General features: G+C 42.2%; 1 protein-coding gene across 19 annotated transcripts in view; it reads left to right on the top strand.

The window, feature by feature from the left end:
• The window catches only part of ENOX2 (ecto-NOX disulfide-thiol exchanger 2), a 281454-nt gene that overhangs the window by 178451 nt on the left and 85706 nt on the right, over positions 1 to 17297 (top strand). For 5 of the 19 annotated variants that reach the window (XM_082609153.1, XM_082609140.1, XM_082609148.1 and 2 more), the window contains exon 4: positions 13768 to 13907. The exons of the other annotated variants lie outside the window; for them this stretch is intronic. The gene's annotated coding sequence lies outside the window, so the exon portion shown is untranslated. The remainder of the gene's footprint in view (positions 1 to 13767; positions 13908 to 17297) is intronic. 19 annotated transcript variants of the gene reach the window in all.

Below are 17297 nucleotides of genomic sequence, written 5' to 3'. Positions count from 1 at the left end.
AGAGGAAGTTTACTGTAACTATTAACAATAATGGGGGATTGGCTAGTGAAAAGTAAAGAGAACTGTAAAGAATGTAGGAATAGCAAATATAAGGAGCAGCCACTATACCGTAAGACTGAGTTAGAGCACCCAAGAGAGAACCCTTCCAAAAGGGCTGAGATCCAGACATTGCAGGAGAGGGCACAGCTGTGGTTCACTGGATAGCAGAGAAATTGCTGTGGTGCTTTGCTGGCAGAACTTTCTGGAATTATGACTCCTGGAACTTTTTAGAAATCTGCCCAGGGGAACTTTTGGAATATCTACCCTCTACAGTGCCAGGAGAGCTATTCACAGGGAGGTATCTCAACATAAGACACTCCACTACAAAACTGCCTGAGGGAGGGGTACTGGGAAAAGCTTCTGGGTGCTTCTGATTGCCACGTACTACAGAAACTGCATGCCGGAAAAGCTGCAGGCACTGCAGGAACCTAGTGCTGGGAAAGCTGTGTGTGCTGCTGGAGATAGGAAACTGGTGGCCTAGGCGGCAGGAGCCTGCCAGGTGAATACACCAGCACACTGGGACCAGGAAATACAGCTCCTTCCTGCTGAAATGTCTCTCTCGTGCCCCCTACTGACAAAGCTTAACACTGTGCCAACTGGCAAAGGTAAAATATTTAAAGGGCCCAGAACTCTTTACACAGAGCAAGCAATAAGGGTGAATTTGAAGGTAAGAGGCAACAAATTGATAACTGGCACACCAGCCTAGCTCAGGTAATAGTAACTCTCTAACAGTGTTAGCTCCTAGCCCCAGCTCATGTTCTGAGTGGTCTCTCTTCCTCTTACAATTTGGGATGAGGAGATAGAAATCAGTTACCCTTTGTCTCCCTGTCTTTTATCACCTCTCCCCACATCCTATGTAACAACAGCCACAGGGGAAAATAGCAGCTCTAGCTCTTATCTCCACTACTCAACCTCTTCTTCTCTGACTACTAAAATCAGGTTACCTTCAACTCTTTGTTCTCCAGCTACCTTTGCTGTACCAGTTGGGATGGGGACAAGCATTTACTTAATGTCTAACATATAGCAGATTGCAGTAGAGGTGGCAGAGTTCAGTGGTTAAAAGCATGGGCTTTGGAGTCAAGCTTGGATTAGAATCCTCACTCTGCCACTTGCTGCCTGTGTGATCTTGGGCAAGTTGCTTAACTTCTTTGAACCACCATCTCTTCCACTGTAAATGGAGATAATCATACCTGCAACTCAAGAGTGTTGTGAGGATTAGGCATAAGTAATGTACCAAATATAATGCCTGACACCTATTGCTCCTCCGTAAAGTGAGAATCATAATAACTCCTGCCTCATAAGGTTGTTTTAAGGATAACGTGCATATAAAACGCTTAATGCAGTAAGTTACACAGGAAGGTGCTCAATAAGTGATAGCTCTACATAGAGGTGTACCTATCAGGCATTGTGCTATGTACTTTACATTTGTTAATTTGTTTACTGTCTTATTTCCCCTTTGTCTTCCCCCCATTCACCCTAGCCTCCCTACTCTGTGCTTCTGCCTACAGAAGGAACAAAAACAATATTCTTAACCAGCTGACTGCCTGCTGCTCTCGTGAGCAAACCTAGACCACCAGCCAGACACTCCTCTCAGCCCAGAGGCCCTCTTGAGATGGAGACAGAAGGGCTTAGTTATTCATTCTGGCTTATGACAAAAGGTCTCCATCCCTTGGCAAAAAACTAATTTCCTTAGTAGTTACACAATTGCTTCTTTGAAGTTGGTTACACACCAAGGGAAGAAAGAGCCAACTCACAGACCTCTAAATCATCCTAAAATCGAAGTCTCATTCTACTTCCAGTCATTAGAGAGAGGCTGGGAAGAAAAAGGAAATGAGACTAAATCGTGTTGAAAAGAGCACGTTTTTCTACTGTCAGAGCGATATGCCCCTGGCAGAGTGCAGACCAAGTGACACATACAAAACTCCTCCTTTATTGAAAAAACTTCGGGTGCTTCATAAGCAGCCATTTATACTCATGTATGAATATTTGGCTGGTCTACTGCATAAGTGAAATTTCTGGGTAAGACACCTCAACCTTTTTTGAACTCATGCAACTTAGCAGGAGGCAGGGATAAACGTAAAAAGTGGAGAAGTCTGTAACTGTCTAATCAGTCTCTCCCACTGGGCATGCTTGTTAGAGCTCTTCCACTCTATGGAGCCTGAGCCATTATTTTCAGTGTATATTCCATAGGCATTGATCCTACCCAAGGAGCCACTGCTTCACAAGGAAATCCCATACATAAGGGTAAGGGCTTTGTTTTGTTGGAGATCTCTTCATATTACAGTTGATGAGGAGTGAAGGGGCCATTTCTGGGATATTTCCTTGGAACTCACAAATACTTGTAGCAAGTCCTTTGCTTCCTGGCTACTATGCAACATGCCATTTGAAACTGTTCGTTAGTGTGCACTCCAAGTTCCTTTGTATGTCCAACTTGCAATCTTAGAGGTGTCCCAGAAAGTAAACTATACATGATATTCCTGAGCTTTTCTTTTAAACATACATTTGTGAGAATTCCTACTTTGTTGATTCTATTATTGTTGATTGTATTATTTCATTTGTTCCTACTTATTTTATTTTATTACTAAGCAAGAATTTCAGGTTTAATACCCCAGCACTAGGGTATGCTGAACACTTCATGCCCAATGTTGTTGCTTAGACATTCCTTCCAGGCAGAAATTGTGATTCTGACTCATCCATTTACCCAGCCTATACCTAAGGAAATTTGCAACTGGCATCTACTCAAAATAGCTAGTATAGCTGCAGCCATCACCTCTAGAGAAATAGGAATTAGTCACCTTGCCAATTTCCCACACATCCTATCCAACTTTCTGAGCAATTTCATTAGCATTCCTACAAAGTAAAATTAACACTAAATGGCAAAGACAAGCTTACCCAAACCAAGGCCTTGGAATCCAGCCAGTCCCCCAACAGAGAAGCAATTGCTACTCATTGCAACACAGTGAGTGGACATGTACAGGTGGGGATAGATGGCAATAAGGTGCCTAAGCAGAGACTGCATGTTCACGTGGAGTGGATCTGCTACCCAGAGACCTGGATATTGGACTAGCATAACAAAGGATTTTAAAGGGCACAAAAACATGGCACTTTTATTTCCATTGCTTCTAATGGTTTGAACAAAGAACTCCCTGTTGTCCAGCCTCTGCCATTTAAAAAAAAAATTTTTGCTTTCTCTACTCAAGCAGGAGACAGCAAGCACAGCTACCCAGTCTCCCACTGTATGTCTCTGCTTCCCTGCTACCCCTACCTGACTCACCTTCCATTGCATGGAGTGGAAAAACTATACATGTTGGGATATTTTTCTTTTTAGGCTCAAAACATCACTGAGAGGCATTTTTAAAAATCTCTTTACAGGGAAAAAAAAAGAGCATGTTTAACAGATTAAAAGTGATTAGAAGATCATCCCTTGGGAAAACAGAGTAAGAGGAGATAGATTAATATTTCTGTTGAAAAGGGTTTTTTTTTTTGCATTGGGGTTTAATATAAGTAATAACTTTGATCACAATGGTTTTCTTGAACATTAAGACAGATTACTTAAGGAGACTGCAGCTGTGGGTAGGATTATCTGCTTATTATGCTGCATGCCCAGGTGAAGATAGGTCCACAACCTCCAGGCTGATATTCAGCCAATGTGCCCTGGATGGTCATACCAGTTTTAAAATATTGGAAAACTTCTCTTCCAGTTGGTAAATAGGTACTGCCAGGTGCCCCATAAGTGATAACCAGCCATTCCTGCCAATAAATAATCAGTGTCCAGATCGCCCCTAAGTGACTGCCTGTCACCCAGGCCATCCTGATCCTCCTGGTATCCTCCAGACTTCCCACAGTCTAGCAGTAATGGATTGACCTCTGGCACAACAAGGGGATTTCCTGGGCCCTACTCCAGTGGTAAGGTTCTGTTTGGTTGCTCATGCCATACTGGTGTTTGAATATTTTGAATATCATTCCTAGTTCCCCTGATCTTACTCCCATGACTTCAGATCATTTGTGTAGACAGAACCGACCAGCTAACCAGAGAACCCCTAGTAGAGTTTCTGTTCTGCTCTTATGTAGGCTAGCTTCAGTTAGTGAAAGAAGAAATTAATAGGGAAAATATTAGCAAGATTAACTTGGGGAAAATTTGTATAAAATTGGGGGAAAGCATTTTTACTTAAAAAAATAACCAGTAAATAGTGTGAGCCACAATTAGTGTCAGGTATTACAGTGCTGTCAGCAAATTGAAGGAGATCAAACTTGGCTGTTTGTTCATTCACTATGCCATATCCCAGAGCATAGTTAACAGTATATAAGGTACCATCCCTACCCTCAAAGTTCTTACAACCCAGCAGAGGAAATATTGCAGGTTACCAGATAATTATTCATACAAGGTAAAATACTGATGGCCATTTAGAGAATCATACTAGCGCTAAGTATCTCTTAGATACGTATTGAATACAATGTCAGCATACTTTCTGTCGTACAAGGGAACCCCCAGACTGGAAAATGTTCAGTTCGTATGAGAAAAAATAAGAGGGGGTTCACTTAGACAAAACCAGACTATCTCTGTGATAGTAAATTAGTACTAACTCTACAATGATGAGTAATATTTAATGCTACAAACCCTGATTACCAAAGAAAAGCTTATTGAAATCAGTACAATGATGCAAAACAGACCATTGAAGGATTCCTTCTGCTCCTATGATGGAAACAAATTGGATAATTTTGATTCCCTTATCATCCTCTATGAAATTGTATTTGCTAATAGAATGCAAATATCATTGGTAAAGAAAGAAGAGCAGAGATGAATCATTATAATGAATGTTCAAATAAAGAGCATCAGATTCAGAAAGTTACATTATTATATTGCCTAAATAAAACCAACCAGGATTTCCCACTGCAGACAGTCAGGCCTTTGTGTATAACACACTTGTTTAAAGTGCAGTGACTGGAACACTTATTCCTCCTAGGTAATGCTGGAGTTGGTACTACTGTCGCAGAGACTTTCTGGAAACCCGATTGAATTCTCCTGTGTGAGGTTCTCTTAGCCATCTCGGAGAGGATGCATCCTTCTTAATCTGTTGGTATCCATTTGGCTTTCTTCATTTCTGGTTAGCAATCTTCTGCTCCAGACTTCCTACCACCAGCTGGAATGGGAAGGGGAATGCAGGCTGATATGTCTCGTACCATCATTAACCCACTCACCTTCCAGCCTCATGCTGGGGTCTCCGACACTTGCCAAATAGCTTCCCTATGTGAGAAGTTCATAGGGATTGAAGTTGCATCAGTGGGTGGTAGGGAAGGGGCTCCCTAGGTGTCAGACATCACATTTGTCTTACTCTTGCCTCATTCACTGAATCAATTCTCACTGAGTACCTACTGTGCACTAAGTGTAGCCTCTTTTACTTTATTCCTAGAAGTCTATATTCCTTTCCTTTCCCACATGTTTTGGCCAATTCACTGGTATCCTGAAATGCATCAACCTCAATTCTCCCCTCTGATGAGCTTAAGTGGACTTTAATAATCCCTGCTAAATTGTCTTGTGACTGTCATATGAATAAAGGCTATGGACTCTTGGTTAGATTGTAAGCATCAAATTAATTTTACTGCAAAGGTCAGGCTGCTCTCCTGTTGTTCTGTTGTGCTTGAAGGTTAGTCACTGCATGCTTGACCAAAACCTTCCTGTCTGAGCTGTATTCAAAACAGATTTCAAGATATAGCCAGATTGAAAGCCAGACATTTGGAGATAAAGACTGTGTACTTTGACCCCCTGGAAAAAGCAAGCAGCTGCAGTGATTTTATATATATATACAATACATCATCATCATCATCTCCAGGAGATGATAGGCATTAAGCTCAGCACCTCTTGCTCCCAAAGCAAATGTCTGCTCATCTTTTCCACCTAGCTGCTCATGTCAGAGGAAAGGAATATTTCTTCCCAAATGACTTCTAAACTTGCTTGCCTGAGAAGTGCTCCCCCTAGGGAAGCAGGACCTATCAGTGGAGTTTGGCTTAAAAAAAAGACATAATCGTATTCAGATAATGGCAGATACTTCTACCCTGGTTCCCTTTAACCTTCATCTGTCTTCCTAATTTACCATGGGTTCTCTCTTTCCAGCTCACCTCTCTTGGCCAAGCCTGTTGTGAGTTCATGCACTCCTGATGTATGTGTCTCATATACTCATCAGTTCAAGTTCTACAAGTAACATTCATGTAATAATAAGTTGCCATTTATATTCCTGGAAAAATCCAAAGATGGTATCTGAGGCTATCAGGTCACATCCAGGCTATTGTCAGAGCTACAATACCTTGAGGCTATAGGGGCTGGGGTCACAAACTTCTTATATATCATGACAGTTCCTTTGGGCATAATTGTGGTCTCTTTCAAATTTCCTTAGAAGAGACAACAATAGTCAATTTTCTATTCCAGAGAATAGAGGGAGATATAGTCAGATTGCAATTCTGAATTTAATTCTTCTCAATGAGAAATTTCCAAGTAGACCTAGGGAAGCTCTGTAGCTTTTTGTTCCTTACAACATTCAGCTTTCACCTGTGACAGTCATACTACTGACCCACTATGTGCAGGACATGTGTGTTCAGTGGTTGGTTTTGTTTTTTTTTTCCTGAGTAATCCTCATCCTCTGCCCAAGTCTCCTATAGCCAGTTGTGTTTGCAAGACAAGGCCAGGTGAGATGTATAGCCTGAGGCTGTGGAGCAGAGGAAAGCAGAAAGTGAAGTGACTCAGGAAGGCATCATCTGGAATACTGAACACCAGCTCAGTCACTAAAACAGATCCAAAATGTTTTTTTTTTTTCAGGAAAATTCAATCCCTCCTTGCAGATACCCTATGAGGGGGCTAAAATTCCATCTGGACAGGCACATAAGTCAAACACCTTAATTTCTGAAACAGAATGACAGCTTGGCCAGTTTTTATGTCTAATAGCTAAAACATGTGGGCCTCTCTTCAGCCCACAACAGACTGTCTGCCTTCCATGTGCTCACTAGAGCACTCGCTCTTGAATTACCTGCCCTATAGCTCTTAGCTATATATAGGGACACGCCAACCAGATGTGCTTGCCTAAGAAGTGCTGTCTCCAGGGAAGCAGGCCCTATCATCAGTGGAGTTTGGTTCCAAAATGACATGATCATATTCAAATAATGGCAGACACTTCTGTCCTGGTTCCCTATAACCTCATCTGTCCTTCTCATGTACCTCATGTTCTCTCCTGTTCACCTCCTTTGTGTACCCCTTTTGTGAGTGCATTCACTGCTGATGGAAATGTCTAATACACTTGTCAGGTTAAGTTCTCCTGGTATCTTTCATGGAGGAACTTACCAACATCCCACCTTTAAGATTTTCTCACTCTTTTCCTCTAACCAGTAGGACAGACAGAATTGTCACTTTATACTCAGGCCTCCTATGGAGTCTTGTTTGGTCTTCATTTTGTGTGTGAATTTGCCAACCTCTATCCCCAAGTAGATTATAAATTCTCTGAGGGAAGTAACTGTCTTTTGTTTCTCTCGTGTCCCTCTCAGTCTAACGAAAACATAATAGGGGCTCAATAAGTACCGTTTGTTCATGCTTGCTTGACCAAAACCTCTCGTGTCCCTCATGTCCCTCTCAGTCTAACAAAACCATAATAGGGGCTCTCGTGTCCCTCTCGTGTTTGTTTCTCTCGTGTCCCTCTCAGTCTAACAAAAACATAATAGGGGCTCAATAAGTACCGTTCGTTCATTCATGAAACTAGGAAATACTATTCAAATGGACTATACTGTTTCTGGATTCCAGTGTACTCTTTTCTTCTTCTCAGAAATGAAATTTTACTCTGAGGTTGTATTGTACTCTGCCAGAAGTAAAAATGTACCCTGTGGTTCTGTGCTTTGAACTACAATCAGATATTCCAATTGTAGTGGCTTAAGGAATCTACGCTTCTCACTGTAGCTGAGAGAGTGGCTGAAAACTCTGATCTACTGCATTTAGTAGGTGCTGCTATCATCAGAGGAGCAGCCCAAAGCCCTTTGCCTCTGTACCTTGGCTCTCTTTCTAACCCAAATTCTGTTGTAGGATGGTCGTACTGCCTCTGCTAATTTTCACTTAACCTCTCCATGCCTCCCTGTTTTCTTCAAAAAAGCCCATCAATATTGACCTGCCTTCCAGGGATATTTTGAGGACATAATGCTGATAAGAAAACATTCTCTATGAGAGAATATTGATGGCAGTTGTTTTGTAGCCACAGAAAGAGAGGGCACTCAGCAGTAATTGGGGGCCATGTTTAGCCACCCAACCACCCATTATCGTTAGTACTCAGATTGATTCTAATGCATCATAATAATGCAGCTTGTAATCCACATGTAGGGGGGTAATTTATTGTCAGGTGGTGATTGTTAGTAATAACAAGCTGTTTGAACATATTCAGAACATAGTTGTACACATTTCTTGTTTTTCTTTCTTCCTTTGTCTATCCTATTTTCTCCTTTTACACTGCATATTGTGGTATTGTTTTTATTCTTTAAATAAGCTTAGTGTCTCAATGAACAGCTAGAATACAGGAGACTGATTTGGAAAAGCAGTTTAAGTAGGCAAGTCCAATTTAAGAATGGTGGTGGATTTTATCACTCAGCTTTATTAATGGGCCTCATTCCCGCTGTATTGCATTTCTTTCCCCAACACATTTGTATAAAAGCCCTTGCCTCTCCCATTAACCCCTTTGGCTGGTGTTAACTCATTCCTGGGCATTTGTTGCCATAGCTGCAGCCACCCCTCAGCTGGAGCCCTCGTGCTAGCCCCTGCAGAGGCCATGAGGGGCTGGCCTGCTTATTCCAGGCATCAGCTGTTAGGCGGAGGCCAAGAGCCTTGCAACCTCAGAGGTCAAATAGCCTGTCCCATGCGTTTAAGCCCTCTTTTTTTTTTTTTTTTTTTCTTAGCAGCAGATGGGTATGTGGCTGTCCAGCCTCAAGGCTGGGAAACATGTGTGGGAATATTACCAGCACTCTTCCTCCCTCACCCCCTCCTGGGCACCCAAGCAGGTAGCCTAGCACCATAATCAAAAAGATGATCGATATTTCCACTCTGTTGTTTGAATCTCTTCCTTCAACACCTGCGGCAGCTGTGGGGAATTGTGCACAACTTGCGTCTGTTCACTGAAATAATTGCCAAGTTTTATGGAGCGTCTCGTGTGTATTTTTGCCCATTTACAGATTTGATTATATCGTTTGTAGAATGGAAACGTGGCTTTCCACTGCTTACTCTCATTCTTGTAGATCTTCAAGGAGAGACCCTTTTAAAAACAAAATGGAAATGACATGCAAATGGTTATGTTAATATCACGCCGGCAAAAGTCAGGGCCTTCAGAAGGCTCCTCAGGCGCAAACTGATCAGGTGATGAGCACATCTTGTACACATGGCTGAGTCACCAGCCTACACCGTCCTAAGAGAAATAACCAGGAAGAGAAAATGTTAGATGCCTGTAATGTGTGACTACTTTCTGCCCTAGGCTTCAGCACTGACGTAGGCCAGAGCAAACACAACTCTCACACATGCAGATTGGGCAGGTTCAGTGGGATTTGAGGAAGATGTTCAAATGTGGAAAGTTTCCACATGGACCAGTAATACAGAGTTGGAAAAGAAATTTTAATTTTGACTGTGTTGTGCCAGCTTTGCCAGACAGCTGGCAAGGATAAATCTGTGGATTCGCTCCAGACTTTAGACATTCATAACCATCTAGTCCTTTACCTTGACTTTAACAGCACTGATATCATAACATCAACAACAGCAGCAGAGCCACAGCAACATTAACAGCTAACATTTATGGAGTATCCTATACTTTTCAAAATACTTTTACAATAAATATCTCTTGTTTAATCATCTCACCAACCCTGTGAGATCAGTATTACTGCTGTCTGTGTTTTTGAGATGAGGGAACCAAGGCTCAGAAACATTAAGTGACTTGCCCAAAGTCACATAGCTGGCAAATAATATAGCCTTCTGACTCCAAAACCCTGAGGTACCCCTGCTAGGCAATACACACAGCCCTGTCACACTGCTCGCTAGCCCACTGCCACCACCGTGTCCCCAGATCTCTGGGTAAACAAATTAAGACCCATGCAGGGATTTGCTTGAAAAACAAAAGGAAAGTAGCCTTGTTACAAAAGAATTACTGACTTTCCGTATGGGTTCACTACTAAATGATACCTTTGACACTCGTGTTTGTTCATAGATTACCAACTACTGGGCAAGATGGAGGTGGGTGGGGGAAGCCAGGGAGAGGGGAGGAATATGAAGGAGAACACCACAAATTAAAGCTCCTGGCAACTGAAGAATCCTTCCAAAATTCAGATAAAACATTTCTGAAGAGACAGAGTCATCATACATAGTACCACTATAAAGATAAGCAAGGAATAATTAACACAAAATTTAGAATAGTGGTTATCTCCGAGGGGAGATGGAAGGAATTATGGGAGGGGCACACGGTAGCCTTTAAAGGTAATAGTTATATTCTTTTTCTTCAACTGCATGTCGGATATACAATTTTCATTGCACCATAGTTTTTTATACTTCACACTTGTCTCTTATAAATTCCTCTTTGTACCTACTCAATATTTAATTTTTAAAAAATAGAAGAATGTGTGAGTCAGTGGAAAAATAGGATTTGATATACAGAAATCAACTTTACTTTTTTTTTTTTTTTGCGGTACGCGGGCCTCTCAGTGCTGTGGCCTCTCCCGTTGCAGAGCACAGGCTCCGGACGCACAGGCTCAGCGGCCATGGCTCATGGGCCCAGCCGCTCCGCAGCATGTGGGATCTTCCCAGACCGGGGCACGAACCCGTGTCCCCTGCATCGGCAGGCGGACTCTCAACCACTTGTGCCACCAGGGAAGCCCCAACTTTACATTTTTAAGGAACACTGCTCTTGAAAGCTCGGTGCACTTTGATAAAATCCTTAACCAGCTTGCTCTGACAGTGTCTTCCAGCGACATACCAGTAAGCTTCTCAAGAAGTTGTGATTTGTGAGGAGGGCATGCTTTCCCAGAATTTTGCTAGGGTCGTTGAGCATTTCAGCTGCCTTGCCCCTCCCTTCTCATCCCCTCCTTTTTGACAGTGAACTTCTAGCTTCTGCAAGAGGAAAGAACAGTGGCATGGTCATTTGGGAATTTGAAGTTAAGCACTTGAACTGTAACTGTGGATTTATAGGTTGTTACCCAAAGACATATTATCTTTAGGCTTTCCTTGGTGTTGGACCTGACAGAGAATGCAGTCAACGAGTGGGCTTGTGTATTTATTTTCATCACTGGTTGGTTTCTCTCTGGCCAGTCTAGGCATGCTGTAAGCACAGGCTGACAGGAATTATGGCTTTTCTTCATGTGGAAATAAGTGGATAAGCAAATACTCTCAGCCTGATTTTGTTTCCAATTCATTATTTACAGGGAATTCACCCTTTGTAATCATTTTCAAATCAAATTTGCTCTACCAGTCCCTGTAAGGTTCGCTCTGGAAATCATCACCAATGTAGACGTCTTTTACTTTTTAACCTCTTATGTCTCCTCCATGTTAATGCCAATTTTAAAAAAAGAAACACAAATGGATTAAAGGTGATGTCACTAGTGGCCTGGAGATTCACTCAGGAAGAAAATTTAAGTTACAGCAGAAATGGATAAAAGGAAAGAAAGTCAGTATCTCACATGTGTTTGCTATTCAGACTACTATTGCTGTATTAAAATATTCAGGAGAACTATTGAACTAAATGGGGAAAAATATATCATATATAAGATAGATTCCAGGAAAGGCACTATTGTTAATACTGTTCCAGAATCACAAACTGTTGACCAAATCACTTGCATATGGATTATTCCTGGAGTAGGCTGACACATACAGTGGGTGTCCCCTGCTCAGCTGTCACAGAGGTCACAGCCATGACCTCCCTTTCTAACCTCCCTTTGTCTTACTGGAAAGCTTGCCATGAAGAGCAACCTCTTCTCCTGCCTACCACATTGCCTCCCATCCTGGTCATGGATAATTGAGATGTAATACTAAGTTATTCTGGTTTTCCTTCACCACAGATGGGATGATCACAAAAGAGAGCCTGGATGCAATGCCATCCATGCTTTTGGAGAAAAAAGCAAGTGGGTTTTGGCAGCAGGTCTGATGGGTTTGTGGTATGTACATACAGTGGAGGCGGAGGGTAACACCAGAAAATCTTTTGAGGATTTTATTACCAGTACCACTTTTAGAAAATGCATCGATCAGATGAGAGGCATATAAATTAGTCCTGCTTTTCTTTCTAGCAGTGCTCTTGGTAAAGAATTGGTTAAAGAGAAGCCATCTTATTCTTTTTTGTTTAAATATATTCCCCCCTGTTATTAATGGCTGGTTCCTATACTGGTACTTTCCTGCCCTTTTCACCTGAAGTAATCATAACACTCCCCTCTCTCCTCACCCACGGCCCCTGTTTTCCATAAGATATCAGAGGTAATGCCCACTATGGTTAATATATTAATAATAATTACTAGTATTCTACTTATTAAGCTAGGCATTGCAGTGGGTCTTTTTTTCCACATATTTTCTCCTTTAATCCTTACCACAACCCAATGAGATAGGTACTTGTTATTATCCTCATTTTTCAGACATGGAAAATGAAGAACAGAGACATTAAGTCACTTTCTTAGCATCACACAGATAATAAGTTGCGGGCCAAGATTAGAACTTGGATCTAATCCAAAGAGCATGATTCTAACTACTGTTACAACCCCATTTTTTCTTCATTCAAGGTCACACAGCATTAAGGGTTGAGAGTTTGTTATTCTTAGTCTGGCCAACGGCATGATGGGGGTTGTTGGGAGTGTGTTGCAGTTTTCAAAAAAACCTCAATCATTTTGAAACATGAAGGGTAGTGGGGACGGTGTGAAGTTCTGTATAGTAAAGTCTATTGTTTTTTGATTATTTGTCAAATTGAGGTGGAGTTTGAAAATTCAAGTTAGGCTGCCTGTAGAGGTGAAGAAGCTAGAAAGGGGCCAGGGCTGCTGGCCCAAAGCAGAGCCATTAGTCACTGCCTCCTGCGGCTGTATGTGTATATATAGCACTGCCCTTAGTATTTGAGGATGACTCTGCTGAGGCAGCTAGTTCTCAAGCCAAAGTTCCCATTATCAGTGGATTTAACACTTGACTTGTTTATAGTGGTCATGGCCAGTGTCCTACACCCCCGACTTAGACCATGGCCTTGCAGCCAGTGACTTGCAAAGCAAGTCAACAACATAGGCTAATACCCATCCTCTCAGAGTCCAATGAACTGGAGAACACAAAATGACTCCAGTTTTTTTAACATTCTACTTTTAGGAGCAAGGAATAATAAGTAAACTGATATGGAAAATATTCTCCACTCGTGCCCATCCCCCCAAATAAGAACAATTTCTATTCTAGGTTTTAGACTTAGCACAAATACAACCTTATCTCCTACACTTTTAAGATATCCACACTACCATAATTGACTTATATTTCAAAACTCACTTTATTTTTTTATTTTTTTATTTTTTTACATCTTTATTGGAGTATAATTGCTTTACAGTGGTGTGCAAAACTCACTTTAAAATAATCTCCAGCTTAACATCACTTCCTCTATGCTCCCCTCCCTCCTCCACCACCACCTCTCATCCTAGCAAAGTGGCTACCTCCCCCTTCTTCATATCTGTTTAGCCATTATCAAACAATAATTTTGTTTTCGCGTTTGTCTCTCCCATTAGTCTATGAACCCTTCAAAGGGCAGGGAAACATGGATTTTTCACCTTGGTACCTTCAAACGCTGCGTGGATTTAACATGTTTGTTAAATTAATATTCAGAATGTATCCTGAAGCCCTGCCATAACCTCACTCAAAGATTCAGGTACGCCTAGCACATATTGACCACCTGTGTTGTTTTTACCACAACCCTGGGAAAGGGGTGGTACCATTCTTATTTATAGATGAGAAAACGAACTCTGTGTTTCTCAAATTTGTAGTGGGTATAAGAGTTATCTAGGGTGCTTGTTCAACAGGCAGATTCCCCCAGCGCCACCCAGATGAAAACCTCAGCCAGGGACCCTGGAACCTGGCTATTTAGCAAGCGATGCAGGTGATTCTGATGCACATGGTTGGAATGCACTTGGACAAACACGGGTGTAAGTGATTGCTGCACTGCGAGTAAATAGTGGAGCCAGAGTTCAAACTCAGCCCTCCTAGTTCCAGATCTAGCCCATGCTATATTTATCTTTGTTGTACTCTATCTCCTATGGCAAGGAAGTGGACTGAAACATGTTGGAAAGATTTTCAGCAACAAGGGCTAAAGCAAAATGGCTTGTAGATTAACCCCAGGGCTGTTTATTTTTTGTTCCTCCAAGAGATCTTGCCAGACTTCCAACAGCATAGCAGCAGGGTTGCCAAATCATCTCTTATGCAACTTACCTCAGAAAAGCATTGACCACAGAGCTTTGGGAACTTTCAGACTTGATGCTTCTAATTTGTTCTTTCTCCATTCCCCCCTCCACCACCGACCATGCCATTAACCTAAAGAGCATGCTCAGTACCTAAAATGCAATTAGTTGATTTGTTAAATATTAAGATTTATAGTTGAAAACCAGTGCCTACAATATTTGGGACCTGACAGTAATATTAATGTGTCTGTTTCAAAACTAGGAAAAGAAATGTGAGGCTTAACAGGCAATTAGTGGAGATGTTAAAGTAGCTGATATATGGTAGTAATTTTTGTGGCCCAATTATTCTTTTGGTGCTTTTTAAAAATATTTATTAATTAATTAATTTATTTTGGCTGCACTGGGTCTTAGTTGAGGCACACAGGATCTTCATTACGGCATGCGGGATCTTTAGTTGCGGCATGTGGACTCCTAGTTGCGGCATGCAGACTCATTTGCGGCATGCAGGTTTCTTAGTTGTGGCATGCGGACTTCTATGTTGCGGAATGTGGGCTTCTTAGTTGCAGCATGCGGACTCTTAGTTGCAGCATGCGGGCTTCTTAGTTGTGGCATGTGGACTCTTAGTTGTGGCATGCGGGCTTCTTAGTTGCAGCATGCGGGCTTCTTAGTTGCAGCATGTGGACTCTTAGTTGCAGCATGTGGACTTCTTAGTTGTGGTATGTGGACTTCTCAGTTGCGGCATGCATGCAGGATCTAGTTCCCCAACCAGGGATCGAACCTGGGCCCCCTGCATTGGGAGCATGGAGTCTTACCCACTGGACCACCAGGGAAATCCCTGGTGTTCTTTATCTAAATGTTAGGTGAGGAAATGTGGAATGAATGTAATGATGCAATCCTAAAGACTAAGACTAATGACCACAGTCAACCATTCACCCTAGACCTGAGTAATATGAGTTCACTGGTATCTCAGAAGCCCAAGAAACCAGGAGTGAGAAATTATGGACCTTAGTGTGGAAAGGCCCAAGACAGCCTCTCTAGTACAGGTAGCCACTGCTCTTACTGACTGAGGAAGCCCTCCAAGGTTCCCATGGTGGAGCCTGCTGGTTTTCCAGGACCCCTACATCTGACTTCAACCTATTCTCCTGGCTCACATTCAGCTAATAACCTTGAAGTGACAAGCACTATCTCTGAGGTTCCTCAACTCACTCGTGCCAGCCCATCCTGAAATAACAAAGGAGGCCCCTGGCTCCAGCTTAAGGAAGTGAGAGGAAAGACCCTCACATGGCAGCTGAATGGTTTCTTTCTTAAACAGAAAAAAAAGGAAGGGAAAGATAAAAGAAGTGGGGTTAAATCATGACTGAGTACATGCTCTGTGTCTCAGGTTCTGCGTTCTTTATACTGTAGTGACAGGATATAGCTCCGTGGCTAAAAGTGTGGGCTCTGGAGCCATACTGCCTGAATCTGAATTTCACCTCCAGCATCAACTCCACCTGTGACCCTGGGCAACTTCCTAACTTCTTTGTGTTCCATTTTCCTTATCTGTAAATTGGGTCTAATGATAAATCTTACCTATCTCATAGTGTTGTTATGTGGATTAGATTAAATAATAATATAAAGCCTTGAAACAGTGTTTGGCACATAATGAGCATTTAATCAATATTAGGGATCAACATTATTATCATTAGCTTAGTACATGAAAGATAGGTATCATTATCTCTAACTGCAGGTGAATAAATGTGCTAAAGAGTTTTCAAACTTGCCTAAAATCACACAGCTTGTAAATAATAGAGCCAAGACTTGATCTGAGATCTGTCTGGCCCCAAGGTCTGTACTCCTCCCACTATACCCTGTTCCCTTCATAAATGCAGGGTATATGCTGTGAGTTCCTTGAAGAGATGTATGCCAAAACTTTTGGCCTTCTTTTTCCTCACTACACCCCCACTGCAACTGCCATCTGGAGGGCTGGCTTGGTGCCCTGGCTTCTTATACACCTAGTTAAAAACCTTGAACTTTCTTATAACTGCTCCAATATGGAGGTGGCTCTCTCCAAGACCCCTTAGCTTATAGACTAGAACAGTGAGTCTTCCAGCATGAGGGTTAGTTTGTGAAAGCACCCTCTAACCTGAGGTTCTCATCTGCATACCTTGAGGATCAAGCTACTCTTTCCTACCCCAACCCCACCACACTCACAGCTCATGTGAGAATAATTACCTACTATATGGGCTAGCATAAAAACCTTTCCCTTTCCCTTTTATTTTTTCTTTTCCCTCTCCTTCCCTCCCCCTCCCCAAGGAAGAGTATATTATGGCATCCTGATCCCCTTGAGTGGCTCTTTGATTCATCCTTGGTAACACTTATAAGGAGGTAAAGCCCTCGCTTGCCTGATAGCGTCATCTCTCAAGCCTCCTGGGAGCCTTGTCTTAAAGCCCCCGTCAGTTCTCTCACCCTGCATAGCCGTGATGCAAACTGTGGCGTCACTGCTGGTGACGTCTGTGATCAGAGGGAGAGGTGCCCAGGGCTTCAGTGCCTTGCTCACAATGATGGATTGTTAATTCTCAAAGAAAATGAAGAGGGATTCAAAATAACACCTACAATGCACAACATTACTTCCTGAGCAATAAATACCAAACAGAAGATAAACCCTTGAGCCCTAGGCTTAACATAGACCCAAAACGTGAGTTATCCTGCTGTTGCCTTTCCCTTAGCCAGAGAACAGAAAATACAATGTTATTGAGTTCTAGGACACCCCATCCTGGCCTTGTGCCATAATCTTCCACAACATATACTTCTTGTATATCTACTGTATGCAAGGTCCTGTGTGATATGCTGGAGATGGGGTTTTCTTCTGTGTTCCACACAAGCAT

The sequence above is a fragment of the Mesoplodon mirus genome (genome assembly GCF_964341445.2).
Source record: "Mesoplodon mirus genome assembly, chromosome: X".
Lineage (NCBI taxonomy): Eukaryota > Metazoa > Chordata > Mammalia > Artiodactyla > Ziphiidae > Mesoplodon > Mesoplodon mirus.
This window is presented reverse-complemented; position numbering and strand designations above follow the sequence as displayed.